This window comes from Podarcis gaigeae (assembly GCF_964106915.1).
Source record: "Podarcis gaigeae genome assembly, chromosome: 17".
Classification (NCBI taxonomy): Eukaryota; Metazoa; Chordata; class Lepidosauria; order Squamata; family Lacertidae; genus Podarcis; species Podarcis gaigeae.
The window spans coordinates 2,828,727-2,842,776 of NC_139694.1; the positions used below are offsets into that span (position 1 = coordinate 2,828,727).

At 43.5% G+C, this 14,050-nt stretch overlaps 1 long non-coding RNA gene across 1 annotated transcript in view; it reads right to left on the reverse strand.

Moving 5' to 3' along the window:
• Positions 1–1,398: 1,398 nt before the first annotated feature.
• Positions 1,399–14,050, reverse strand: part of LOC310835334 — a 364,886-nt gene continuing 352,234 nt past the window's right edge. The window contains exon 4 of the long non-coding RNA XR_014559564.1: positions 1,399–1,756. This is a non-coding gene — a long non-coding RNA (uncharacterized lncRNA). The remainder of the gene's footprint in view (positions 1,757–14,050) is intronic.

The window sequence follows — 14,050 nt, forward strand, 5'->3', positions numbered from 1 at the left end:
GATTGGCTTTGGATTGTATCCACAGCAGCATTATCTGAAACCAACAACTCACAACCCCTCCTGGATCATAGCAGACTGTAACACTTACCCAGAGGTAAAAGCCTAAATAAAAATACGACTGACTGCTTAATTGCCTTCCCCCTTTTCTATGCTTTTCCCACCACAGTCAGGAATATGTTTTTAAGGTTAGTTTGAATTACAAAGGCTTAATTTCCATTTTGAAATAAACTTATCTTGAAACAAAGGCTCTTTTGATTGCACACATATGGAGGCTTAGTTGTGCAACATCTTCAAACCACATCGGGGCAGCAGACGCCAGGCTCAAATTACAAGCAACCTGAGGGGGTGTGCCCCCCGCCTTCCCCACATTTTTGGGTTCTCCTTCTATTTCTATTTATTTATATTTAAAAGCTTTAGGAGAAACTGAAGCCCCCTTCCTTATCTTAAGCATTTATCAGGGATGCCAGCCCTACTAATAGCTCCCTCCTTACTCCTGACACACTCACCCTAAGTTTGAACACTGACCCTCTAGCAGAACATCCCCATCGCTCCCCACATCCCTGCTAGAAGATGTACCTATAATGTTAACGTTCAGCCTAAGGAAGAGTGGATAGCTCAGTTGGTTAGAGCATCGTGCTGATAACACCAAGGTCGCAGGTTCAATCCCTGCATATTCCTGCATTGCAGGGGGTTGGACTAGATGATCCTCAGGGTCCCTTCCAACTCTACAGTTCTATGATTCTATAACATGAACATTGGGATATTAAATTGTAAAGTTTGGTTGGGCCTAACAGCTATAGGAGGAGGTACTGACTGCTCCATCCAGGGGTACCTTCTTATAGCACAGGCATTCTCTCTAGAACAGGCCTTGTCAGCCTACATAAGTCTTCAGATAGCTTCAGTTCTCTGCTGAGTTATCTTTCCACAAGGGTCAACATTGATGCCGAAATCCAGCATCGCCTGAGCTCTGCGAGTGTGGCTTTCTCCCGATTAAAGTGCAGAGTGTTTGAGGACCGGGACATTTGCAGGGAAACCAAAATGCTTGTTTACAAAGCTACTGTACTACCAAACTTACTGTATGCTTGTGAAACATGGACCACTTACAAACACCATCTCCAACTTCTCGAAAGATTCCATCAATGGTGTCTCCATTGAATGGTGGTGTCTTACACATCACTTGGGACGACAGGCGAACTAATATCAGTGTACCGGATGAAGCAAAGATCACCAGTGTTGTTGTTTTTTTAATAAATATTTTTTATTAGATTTTCCATAAAAAAAAACATTTTTACAAAATTATACATCCATTTTTAACTTAAACCCTTTTTTCCAGAACTTCCCTCAGCTTGTCTGATAATTTTCCGTTTATTTTTTATCCTCGTCTCACATTTCCCAATATTATAGACGAGGATCACCAGTGTTGAAGCAATGATTCTTCAAGATCAACTTCGTTGGACGGGTCATATTGTGCAGATGCCTGATGATCATCTTCCAAAGCAACTACTCTATTCCCAACTTAAAAATGGAAAGCGTAATGCTGGTGGTCAACAAAAGAGGTTTAAAGACTCTCTCAAGGCAAATCTTTAAAAAATGTAGTATAAACACTGACAACTGGGAAACACTGGCCTGCAAGCGCTCCAGTTGGAGAACAGCCTTTACCAAAGGTGTCATGGACTTTGAAGACACTCGAACTCAGAACACAAGGGAGAAACGTGCTAAGAGGAAGGCACGCTTGACAAATCCACACCGTGATCAACTCCCACCTGGGAACCAATGTCCCCACTGTGGAAGGACGTGTGGGTCCAGAATTGGCCTCCACAGTCACTTACGGACACATTGTTAAAACCGTGTTGATGGAAGACAATCTTACTCGGCTACAAGTGATCGACAAAGAAGAAAGAAGAAGAAGACAACAGCTGCAATACTGTACAGGGCAAGAATTCAAGGCAGCTGGTCCCATTGGGACCTATCCATGGTCCTGAATTCTCAGACCTGTAATTGACCCTCCTTGACCTGATGTGTGTGACTTGACTCAACCCGAGGGCCTGCACAGAGGAGATAAAATCAGCCTGTGTCCACTTCCCCTGTGAATCAGAAGCCCTAACGGAACAGGATACATTCTCTCTAGTCAAACAGATTTTTCTGAGTTTTGAAACAGTGCAGAAAAGGAGGTTGTTAGGCAGCTGGATGGGGTGTCAACAAAATCCCCAATCAGTCCATGTACCCACTACCAAGTATAACATTGCTAGACAAAGAGCTTGGAGATAGAATCTCAGCAGAAGACCCAATCTCCCATTCCCTGCCATGGAGCTTAAATTAATGCTGCATGCAGAATTTGGGGTGACAATACTGCTGAGACAGACTTCTGTCTTGTTGTTGTTGTTGTTTAGTCACTTAGTCGTGTCCGACTCTTCGTGACCCCATGGACCAGAGGACGCCAGGCACTCCTGCCTTCCACTGCCTCCCGCAGTTTAGTCAAATTCATGCTGGTGGCTTCAAGAACACTGTTCAATCATCTCATCCTCTGTCGTCCCCTTCTCCTTGTGCCCTCCATCATTCCCAACATCAGGGTCTTTTCCAGGGAGTCTTCTCTTCTCATGAGGTAGCCAAAGTATTGGAGCCTCAGCTTCACGATCTGTCCTTCCAGTGAGAACTCAGGGCTAATTTCCTTAAGAATGGATACGTTTGATCTTCTTACAGTCCATGGGACTCTCAAGAGTCTCCTCCAGCACCAGAATTCAAAAGAATCAATTTTTTGGCGATCAGCCTTCTTTATGGTCCAGCTCTCACTTCCATACATCACTACTGGGAAAACCATAGCTTTTACTATACAGACCTTTGTTGGCAAGGTGATGTCTCTGCTTTTTAAGATGCTGTCTTATTAGATCTCAGCAATGCAGGCCAGAGCAATGTCCTCATTTAGGATCAAGTCCCAGAATAAATTTGCTTTTCAATGTACCACTCTAACATCAAGCAACAGCAAACAGAGATGTAATGGCTCATTGACAGAACAACCTGGATTAGCTTGGTTGGAAGAAGGGCAGGAAGAGAGGCACTTTGCATTTCCCGCCCTCTTTTCCTTAACTGTGTAGGCCAGTCCCTACAGCCACATCTCCCTGTTCCCAGAGTCAGGCCCCAAGACACGTGATTAAAAAAGAACTAGACCAGGGGTCAGCAAACTTTTTCAGCAGGGGGCAGGTCCACTGTCCCTCAGACCTTGTGAGGGGCCAGACTATATATATATATATTTTGGGGGGGTGGAATGAACAAATTCCTATTCTCCACAAATAACCCAGAGATGCATTTTAAATAAAAGGACACATTCTACTCATATAAAAACACACTGATTCCCGGACCGTTCACAGGCCAGATTTAGAAGGCGACTGGGCCAGATCCAGCCCCCGGGCCTTAGTTTACCTACCCATGAACTAGACCCATCAACCATGGCAAAGTCATTAACACAGCTGATAATTGCACAGGAGAACTTCCCAGCAAACTGTGTCGCAGCTTAATTAGCATTTGTAGGTGGAGACTGCCATTTGCATTTTCTGGCAACAACACGCTTTGGGCTGGCCCTGAAAATTGTACACATTTAGGATTTATTTATTATTTTGCCAATAGAAAATTAATGGTAGAACCAGGAGGTTCAGTGAAATCCAAAATATTTCAGGCACAATAATTCTGTTTCATGTACAGAGCAATGAATATCTGAAATACACTGCAAGTATGTGTAGGAAGGACAGGATATTCCAACCAGGAGCTTATAGGTACTCGTGGTCAACTCACTGGTTTTGTACACTGAATGGCTCTTATTTTTAGAAATTAAATGAGCCTCTGTTCCACATATGCATCTCATAGACCCAATGCTTTTAAAAGTTGGACTATTGGATGTGTTGATAACATACTGTGCTGTTATATTAAAAAGGTAAAGGGACCCCTGACCAATAGGTCCAGTCGTGACCGACTCTGGGGTTGCAGTGCTCATCTCACTTTATTGGCTGAGGGAGCTGGCGTACAGCTTCCAGGTCATGTGGCCAGCATGACTAAGCTGCTTCTGGCGAACCAGAGCAGCGCACGGAAATGCCATTTACCTTCCCGCCGGAGCGGTACCTATTTATCTACTTGCACTTTGACATGCTTTCAAATTGCTAGGTTGGCAGGAGCAGGGACCGAGCAATGGGAGCTCACCCCGTCGCAGGGATTCAAACTACTGACCTTCTGATCGGCAAGTCCTAGGCTCTGTGGTTTAACCCACAGCGCCACCCGCATCCCGTTGATAACATACTGTGCTGTTATATTAACTGTATTTAAAAACCGGCCACAAATACACTTAAAACAGCGCACATATATAAAGGTCTAAGGGAATAACTTTACACAGAGACTGAGAATTGTGTACCCTAGTGAAATTGGAGACGTCCTCCTTGCTTCTGCCAGGAGAAACTGTACCTAGAATATCAAATGAGCCCTGTTATGATTCCTATTATAAATCATGACATATTCTCACAGCATTCATATCGGGTGTATGTGCTGAGAGACCCCCTCCCCCCTCAAAATGACAATAAATGTTTCTAAATGCTTCCCCCCCCACCTTTTTCAAAAATAAAATATCTTTAATGCAGGATGCTGTGTCTTGATATATGCAGGTGAATAGACTCACAGAAGGGTTAGGCATTCTTTCTGATCAGATAGGATCTAATGTAATAATACATTAATTTAAAACAGTTGGCTGTATAATTCAATTATAGATGGGCCACCTAAATACCGATACAGGATATGTGATGTTTTTTTACAATAATATGCAGCGTTCTTCATGTTGACAAAAAAGTGCTTCACCAATGTAAAATATTTCAATTCTAGCTGGTTTTAATTGGTTAACTAATGGTTTATTTTCACAATACAAAAATTGGATATTACTGGAACCTTGCACAAACTCTTCTTTCCCCTTTAACGTAGTAGTCACTGGCTTTTGAATATAAACAGTCTGTAGGTATTTTTTTGTTGAGTTTGGCTGTCAAGAGGGGCTGGTAATCAGCAAGAGCTCTAACTGCCATTGGCTCAGTTACTCCAACCAAAGGGTCACTTCTACTGATGTCTGAGCTGGTATGATCCCCAGAAACTCTGTCTGCCATTGGCTGAACTTTTCCTGACCCAACAGACCGGGCATGCAGAGAGTCCTAAGAAAAGATGAGTGGAAGACCTAGGTGCTTGGGAAATGGAGGCTGGAAGAGGAAAGGAGTGGTTCAAGTTGTGGGTGAACATATCAGACGACACAGCGATTCTTCAAACAGCTCTTGTTTATTCACAGGCCAGAACAGAACTGAACTGAAGGGTTCAGCCAGCCTGCTTATATAGAGCTCCAGTACTATGCAACTGTAACAACTTTCTATAACTATCCAATCACTGAACGTCACTTTCAATCCCTTATTTGCATATGCGGACCTGAGTGAAAACTATCTACAGTATCCCCCTGCTGGCCCAGGGTGAGAACCTCAGTACATAACACAAAGGAATGAGGGGAAGAGAAGATCAGAAGGAGCAGCTATGCAGCCAAATTACATTTGAGGTAGGACATCCATCCACACCTACCTTCTGCCTGCTCTTTAAAGCTCCATGTCCGACTGCCTCCACCCCATACTGTTTTCCTTAATGCTGAATTGAAATAAACGGCAATTTGGGTTTTCAATGTCAGCTGTTTTGTGGTTTTAAAAACCTCTCTTATTTTGGAATGGTGCATACTTGTGCATATAGCTAGGGAGTCCCTAAAGTATGTAGAATCCACTCCCTTGCTTTTGGGTGGCTTCCAAACCGATCGGCACTTGATCGCTCAGGTTTGTTAGTAGAGGCGTGACGGATGATTGACGCAGCTGATCATTACTTTCATACAAACAATGATTCAGAGAGAGCTGAATGGACACATCTTGCAGGCCTCAAGATTCCAGAGAAACTGAACGCATAGGTTCATTTAAAAATATTTACAGAGATTTACACAGCGAAATGTCATAACAGTTTGCTGTTGCTAGCAAGTAAACTGAGAAAGCTAAGCAATCAATATCAAAACTATTTGGTTTGCTGTTGCGATTTTCTCTTTACATTCTCCATCTGTAATTTTCTTCTTTTTTGGGGGGGGCATGGTTGTGAAGTAAGAAAGGACATCTTTCCTACATGCTGTTGTTTTATCATCCATTATGCTTTCTCTGTTCTTTCTATTCATTTCAAATCTGTGTTTCCTGTCATATGTAGATTGAAAACAGAGCTTTGCTGGGCGAAAGCTCTCTATTGCAAACATCTGTGCCTCAACAAGGATTGTGTTTCCATGTCTTGGAACATCAAGGGGTTCTTTCCTTCCCCAGATGCACACCTTCAGTCTGGGGTATCTGAGAATTCAGAAGAAGCAGTGGTAACCAACTTGAAAAGCATGTATAAGCGCACTTTTGTTCCTCATCAGCGACAGCGACAACATTGTCATATATAACAACATTGAGCTTTCCCTCCCTTTAATGTCATGTAATATAAACCAAGCGATGTAATTGCTTAGAAGGTAGAGTGATAAGCAATGCTGTTTTTCTAGAAAAAGAGGTGCTGGAACTCACCATAAATGGCTCCCTTGTTCTCTTATAATGGCAGTGGCATCCACCTGAGAGGGGCTAGAACTGAGTCCGGTGATTTACAGCTGAAAAAAAGCCCTGGTGTTAAGGACCCCATACTTTTTTTCAGAAACATAGATTAGTTTACCTCCCAGAACATAAAAATGCCTTCATTATCATACATCTCGCCGAAGAATGGATGCTTTTGAATTATGGTGCTGGAGGAGACTCTTGAGAGTCCCATGGACTGCAAGAAGATCAAACCTCTCCATTCTGAAGGAAATCAGCCCTGAGTGCTCACTGGAAGGACAGATCCTGAAGCTGAGGCTCCAAGACTTTGGCCACCTCAGGAGAAGAGAAGACTCCCTGGAAAAGACCCTGATGCTGGGAAAGATGGAGGGCACAAGGAGAAGGGAACGACAGAAGACGAGATGGTGGGACAGTGTTATCGAATCTACGAACATGAGTTTGACCAAACTGCGGGAGGCAGTGGAAGACAGGAGTGCCTGGCATGCTCTGGTCCAGGGGGTCACCGAGAGGCGGACACAACTAAACGACTAAACAACAACAACAAATCATACATCTAATAGCAACGACTATAGGCTACTCTCACATTGTAATTATATCCTTGGGAATGGCAGTGCCAGAAAGTCTTAAGAGATAAATGATAAAAATGTGGATTCTCTGAACAGTTATGGATGGCAGGTGGGAAACCGTACTTCACTAAGGTAAATGGCTTCCTAGTAGTTCCTAGTCGTTGTGACATTGACCCACACTAGAAATTGTGGTAGTAGGTGAGACACTTTTCAGTTTAGTTGGGCATCAAGTACTTCCACAGCTACAGTTATTCAGGGTCCAAGCCAGAACCATTTGGCTTCACCCATGTGACCTTATTGGTCCTGCCTATGAGACCTCTATCGCCACAGGCCACCCCACCAGGTCTAGGTGCTACCAGCTACCACTGGGGACCCTAATGGGACATGGAGAAGCAGTGGCGTAGCGTGGGTTGTCAGCACCCTGGGGCAAGGCAAGTAATTTGCACCCTCTAACCCATGGATTTGCACCCCCTAACCCCCAGATGTTGCGCCCGGTGCGGCCGGCCCCCCCTGCACCCCCCACGCTACGCCACTGTGGAGAAGTAACTCCTCCCTCTTGGAACCTAACCCAACCGGGACCTGCTGTCAATGCCTATCAGCTGATTGTGAATGACAGCAAGCCCCAATTCCAAGAAACAACACGGAACACACGTTAAGACTCCTGGTTGTTTCTTTGCAGCCGTGCTTTGCATGTCATATGACAATAGATGTCGGTCAGATGGCCATGGCTTGGGGGAAACAGCCTTGCAATCCAAATTAGCACTGCTGCTGGGTCTAATTGAGCCCAGGAACCCATGAGCCAAATGTTCTCCAGGCCTGCAATAGCATGTTTAGTGGGATAGGAGAGCTGGGGTGTGGGGGGGGGGAATTCACATCTGGCAAGCAATGTGCCCCTTTGGTTCCAGAGATGCTATGGTGCTCACTTACCAGAAGTAATGTATTCAGCAGTAACTCTGGAATACAGTGGCACCTCGGGTTAAGAACTTAATTCGTTCTGGAGGTCCGTTCTTAACCTGAAACTGTTCTTAACCTGAGGTACCACTTCACTAAGGTAAATGGCTTCCTAGTAGTTTAGGACAGACAGCTGCTGTTCATCACTGAGAGCTAAAAGCAGGAGATGACATCTGGGAATTTCTCTCCAGCTTTTATTTATTGTTATTTATATCTATTTATTTCATAAAATTTATATACCACTTGACTAAAAAAACCCCACACACCTTCTAAGCGGTTTGCAAAAAGAATAAGATGATAAAATCACCAGTGAAATGGTTCAAAACAGCTGTTTAAAACATACAAAAAACAAGTAAAACAACGATAAACTAAAAACAGATTAAAATATGTGTTGACATTCTACTTATCTGGAGAGGCTTGTCTGAACAAAAATGACAAATATTCAAGGAGACCTGAAGCTCTTGTAGGTGATATTGCATCTGGTAACATTCAGATACCACCTTCCCAGCTGCGAGTTTTGATCCTCTAGTATAGTTCCATAAGTTATAAGAATTTTAAGGTCTCAAATATAGAATATTTATAAATGCACACATATCTAAATATATGAACCATGTGTCTGAAATAGTACGGGAGAGCAATCCTGAAGCCATTTTGACTCTCCCAATGACCTCAAATATTCCTCTGCAATAAGAGAGGCAAATGGGGAAAGCCTTCCCCTTGTCTTTTTGCTCGCAAATCCTGTCTTAAGGGCATATTTGTATATGAATAGGGTGAGCCTGTGACCTAGATTCAGGAACTAAAGTATTAACCATCACAAAAGAATGGCCAAGCTGCCCAGGTAATGCGATCAGTGACCATTATCAGGTATCCTGGCAGCCAGGATTTCTGCTGTAGACCGCCTCCTTCTGTGAAGTATGTATGATGTTTTGGGGGGTGGTCTTGAGCGACAGGGTGGGCAATTTCAAAATTATATATAAGGGCTTGCGCACCACTGTTCTGGGTTCTCCTCCCTCTCTGCGTGTGGTGAGTGGGGACCCTGTTGCAACAGTTTCATAAAGATCAGGCTTACTAGCTGCTTTGCTCCTCAATATTCTCTGGTTGGCCTCTGATAGGGAACCCACTTAAGGACTCTATACGGGCTTTGGAATACCCCATAAGGGAAAGCGAGCAGTTTTTCTTATAATATATTTGCCAGGATTGTGATGAGGGTTGTCTTGAGAATGATGGTTCCACTGTATGTGTCATAAAGGAATGCCAAATAATATAAAAAGTGTCTAGAAGTTCTCGCCAAAATTTCAAATTATCCATGATTTTCTCCATTACAGCTGTATTCCAGAGTGAGTGGTAACTAGCGTCTCGTGTAAGATTTTGGGCTGTCTTCCATTGGGGTGCAATTACTATCTCTGCTGCCAAGATCCTATAGAAGACTAATTCTTTCGACAATATATTTACATGGGTATCATCAACAATATTTGGTGACACTAATTTTGGACAACAGTGAAGGACATCCTTGGAGAAATCCCCCCCCTCCACACACACACACACACACACACACACACACCCAAAGTAGCATAAAAGTTTGAATTTGTAGAAAATAGTTTTGGGGACGATCAGCACAGCAGTTGAAAAAGAACACAGAGAGACTCCTTTTTCCAAAACTAGATGAATAACAGACATATTCTGAAACAACTTGCCTGGTCTCTGGGGCAACATTAGTGGTTCTAGAAGGGAATGACCCCGTAATAGATGGGTAAGTGCAGTTTTTGCAGGAGGACTTTCGCTCTCAGCTCCCCTCCCCTGTTGTTTGTGGGTTGTCTTAACTGAGGTTTGGATCAACATAAAGCTCATAAGATATGTAGCACACTCCAGCTCCTTCCACATCTGTAGGACATTTGGCACCATGCATCTGGTTGTGTTTGTGCAAATATAGTTCCATACTCACTAATAATTCCTGAGGCTAAAGGCCTCTCTCCTGTAACCTTGTTAATATTCTCACAAGACCTGGTGTGAACGTCTCACAGCACTGGGGCAGAATTCAATCTGGTGAGACTTCCCCAGCCCCCAGCCCCCCCAATCCTCGTGTCTCTTAGTTTCTCTCTCGTAGGAGGGTGGCCTCAAGTTTCCTGGCCACCCACATGAGGAGACAGCCTCCCTCCCTCTCCTTTCTCAGTTTCAAGGAATTTCCTTTTGTCAAAGGCAAACTGTGATTGACATATTTTCCTCCTCTTAAAGTGCAACCATCTTAATACTCAATTTAACCATATCCTTATGGAGTTCATACAGTGATTATCTAGGCGCAAAGGCGGCTCCCTGCCCAGACGACAGCACCCCTTAAAAAAAGTTGTTGTTGTTTTAAACCTGCCTACATGCTCAGCACTTTCTAGATTTTTTAAAAGCAGGGACCGAGATGGTTTAGTACTCAGAAAATGGCTCGAGATTGACATCCTTGGAGGTGAAGATTTCTAATTCTCGTATGCCTTATGATACCCTGTACAACAGAGTGACTGAGAGTGTGAGCTTGAAAGGGAAGTTTTCAAATCCCACCTTCACTATGAACTTGCTAGGTGGCTTTTGTCAAGCCTTCCTCACGTTTGCAATATAGCAATACTATCGACCTGCTTTGCACAGGATTCTAGAGCATAATAGAAAGTACATGAACAACTGAATAACATAATAGAAAGTACATGAACAACTGAATAACATGAAAATGAATAAATTACCATATTTTTTGCTCTATAAGACTCACTTTTTCCCTCCTAAAAAGTAAGGGAAAATGTTTGTGCGTCTTATGGAGCGAATGCAGGCTGTGCAGCTATCCCAGAAGCCAGAACAGCAAGAGGGATTGCTGCTTTCATTGCGCAGCGATCCCTCTTGCTGTTCTGGCTTCTGAGATTCAGAATATTTTTTTTCTTATTTTCCTCCTCCAAAAACTAGGTGCGTCTTGTGGTCTGGTGTGTCTTATAGAGCGAAAAATACGGTACATCCATGGCTTCCACCTCTTTTTCGCCAACCAGTTATTGGCCCAACCGTGGCTGTGGAGGGAATCTGTTATTTTCTCAAAGAAAGGGAATTCATTCCCCTTCCCCAGTCTTGATTATTATTTTTCTTCTCAGTTACTGGAATTGTCAACAGTTAACACTATTACATGCTCCCCGCGGAATCTTGATGTACTTTCGACAGGTCTTGAAAATGGGCCAGCGCTGGGGCTACCTGGATGGATTTTGCAAAATGCAGAACAAATAAATACTGGGCATGATGGAATTCAGGTGCTGGGCAGGTGTTCAGATTTGCTTTCTGTTTTTGCAAAATGAACACAGCCAACTGCACACGACCCTGTGGAACAGCACCCCCTTCTGTGTATACAGAGAGCCTCTGCCCCATCCTTTGGAAACTGTGAATTTCTTTGGAGGAGGCTGCATGTTGTGGTCAGCGATTGCTGTTACAGGCAAGCCCTGTGACTCAGGTTTTAAAGGAACACAGAATGATTGTCCCATTTTCAGACCTTACTAGAAAGTAGAGCATTGTGGAATGTGTGCGTGGCAGTTTTCTATAGCTTGTGGAACTACTCTAACCAGATACCTCGAGTTGTTGAGGTCCACGAGTCCATTTCATACATAGGAAATAATGAAATAGGTCTGTTAAGCTATGCATCAGTCACAATTTCATTCCATTTGGAAGGAAGCGGTACCAACAACAGCAAACTATCTAGCCTATATTTTGCCCCCAGATACTAGGGAGAGAGAGCAGCGTGGCTGCAGTTTAATTTTCACAAATGAGATGTGCATGCCTGCAATGTAAGCATGAGGGGAAAGATACCCCTCCGGAATAGATAAGGAACTTTTTCCTATTTCATCTTGAAAGTGGGTGAAGCGATTATCCTATACTCTCCTACTACACAGTCCTATGCATGTTTACTCCAGAGTAATTCCACTGTGCCTGCTCCCTAATAAGTCTGTTTAGGATTACAGCCTAACTAAGGAACTCACAAAAGTTCTTGGGACTTAACATTGCTGAATATTATTTGAGTGAAACACAAATACAATAGCAGCTCTGAAGACGGCACAACACTTTAGCATTCCCAAATCCCTGTTTATTTTCTCCAGAGACAGAGAGCAGGATTGCGGGTCAGCAGGACTCACACGTTTTTGGCTGGTATTTATTGACTCAGAACTTCATGCTGACAGACAGATGGACAGGCAGACAACAGTTCCTGTTACAGTGACTTCACTCCCTTAGCCTTCTTTACCCCCAAAGCTCTGACACCTCTGACATCCTTTCCACACACAGTTCCAGCTTCTGCAGCTCCCGCCAAGGAGAATGGCAGCTGCCTCTCACTCACGGATGTTGGGAAATTGTCTGTGGGTGTGAAATGGCACCACTGGCATCCACAGCTGCACGCAGAGAAGAAAATAATCTAGCACATCTAGTCAGGTATCGTAACACAGGGCAGTGGAGATGAATGTCTCCAGTGCAGTTTGGCCAAGGGCATATAGGTAAGTTCATGAAATATACTCGGAGTCGAGAGTGGATTTCATGTTCTTTATTCAGCTCATAGTGGTGAGGAGGAACGAAAGTTTCCCCAAAGTATCTGCTTTATATACATTATTTACACAATGGGCTGCATGTGATTGGCTAATTCTGGAATTCTCCTGTAGGCCAATCAGGTTGTGGATTCACTTCCATCTGGAGCTGGATTGGGTGGCTCCTGCAGACCAATCAGACTGCTGCATTGTTCTAGGACCAATCAGACTGCTGCATTCTGAATCCTATTGTTCTAGGACCAATCAGACTGCTGCATTTTGGATCCTTCTGTTCTAGGACTGCATTTTGGATCCTATTCAACTCAGTACATAACGGTTCATGAGAGCACTTGGACTAAAATTGTCAACCAAAAGCTTTACTTTTCTGGTTTATCACCTCAACAGTTCCTAACACTGGGCTTCAGTAGAGCAAATAATTTAATTAGACAGCGCCTATATGATATCGAGCGACAGAATAATCTGGCCACAATAAGGAAATTTTGTCCATGGTATGATTATTTTCTACCTAGTCATTTTGACACTTGGGCACCCTATCTGCAAAATTTAACAACTCCAAAATACAGATGCGCTTTCACTTTCGCAGGATTGAATATACTGCCTTCAGCTGTACTTGAGGGTCTATTTAAAAAAACCAGCTACCGTATTTTTCGCTCTATAGGACGCACTTTTCCCTTCCTAAAAATAAGGGGAAATGTGTGTGCGTCTTATGGAGCGAATGCAGGCTGTGCAGCTTTTGCTGAAGCAAGGAGAGCAAGAGGGACCGATCTTCAGGGATAGCCGCCTCTGTGGAGATGGCAGTATTGAATCAGTGGCTCATGTCCTTCTGGTCTGCAGTCTTTATAAAGATTTGAGGAGTGAGGTTATTACCCCTCTATTATTGTCCATGCCAGGTCACTCAACCTTTGCTACTGTGTCCTTTCTTTGAGCAGATCAAGATGATCAGGTGACAACAAAAACTGCAAGGTTTTTAGCGGGGGCAATTAGAATAAGATCTATTATTTGATTATTGATGTAAACCCCCCAAATACATTGGTACCTCAGGTTACAGACGCTTCAGGTTACAGACTCCACTAACCCAGAAAGAGTACCTCGGGTTAAGAACTTTGCTTCAGGATGAGAACAGAAATCACGCGGCAGCGGCAGCAGCACCTGGAGGCCCCATTAGCTAAAGTGGTACCTCAGGTTAAGAACAGCTTCAGGTTAAGAATGGACCTCCGGAATGAATTAAGTTCTTAACCCGAGGTACCACTGTATACATTTTATTTTATGTTGCTTGTTGGTAAAATGCATTTGGCCTCTTCACTATAAAAGTGGTGCTCAGACATCAAGTAATGCAATAAAGCCATCACAAATGATTCAAACTGTTAAACCATCATTT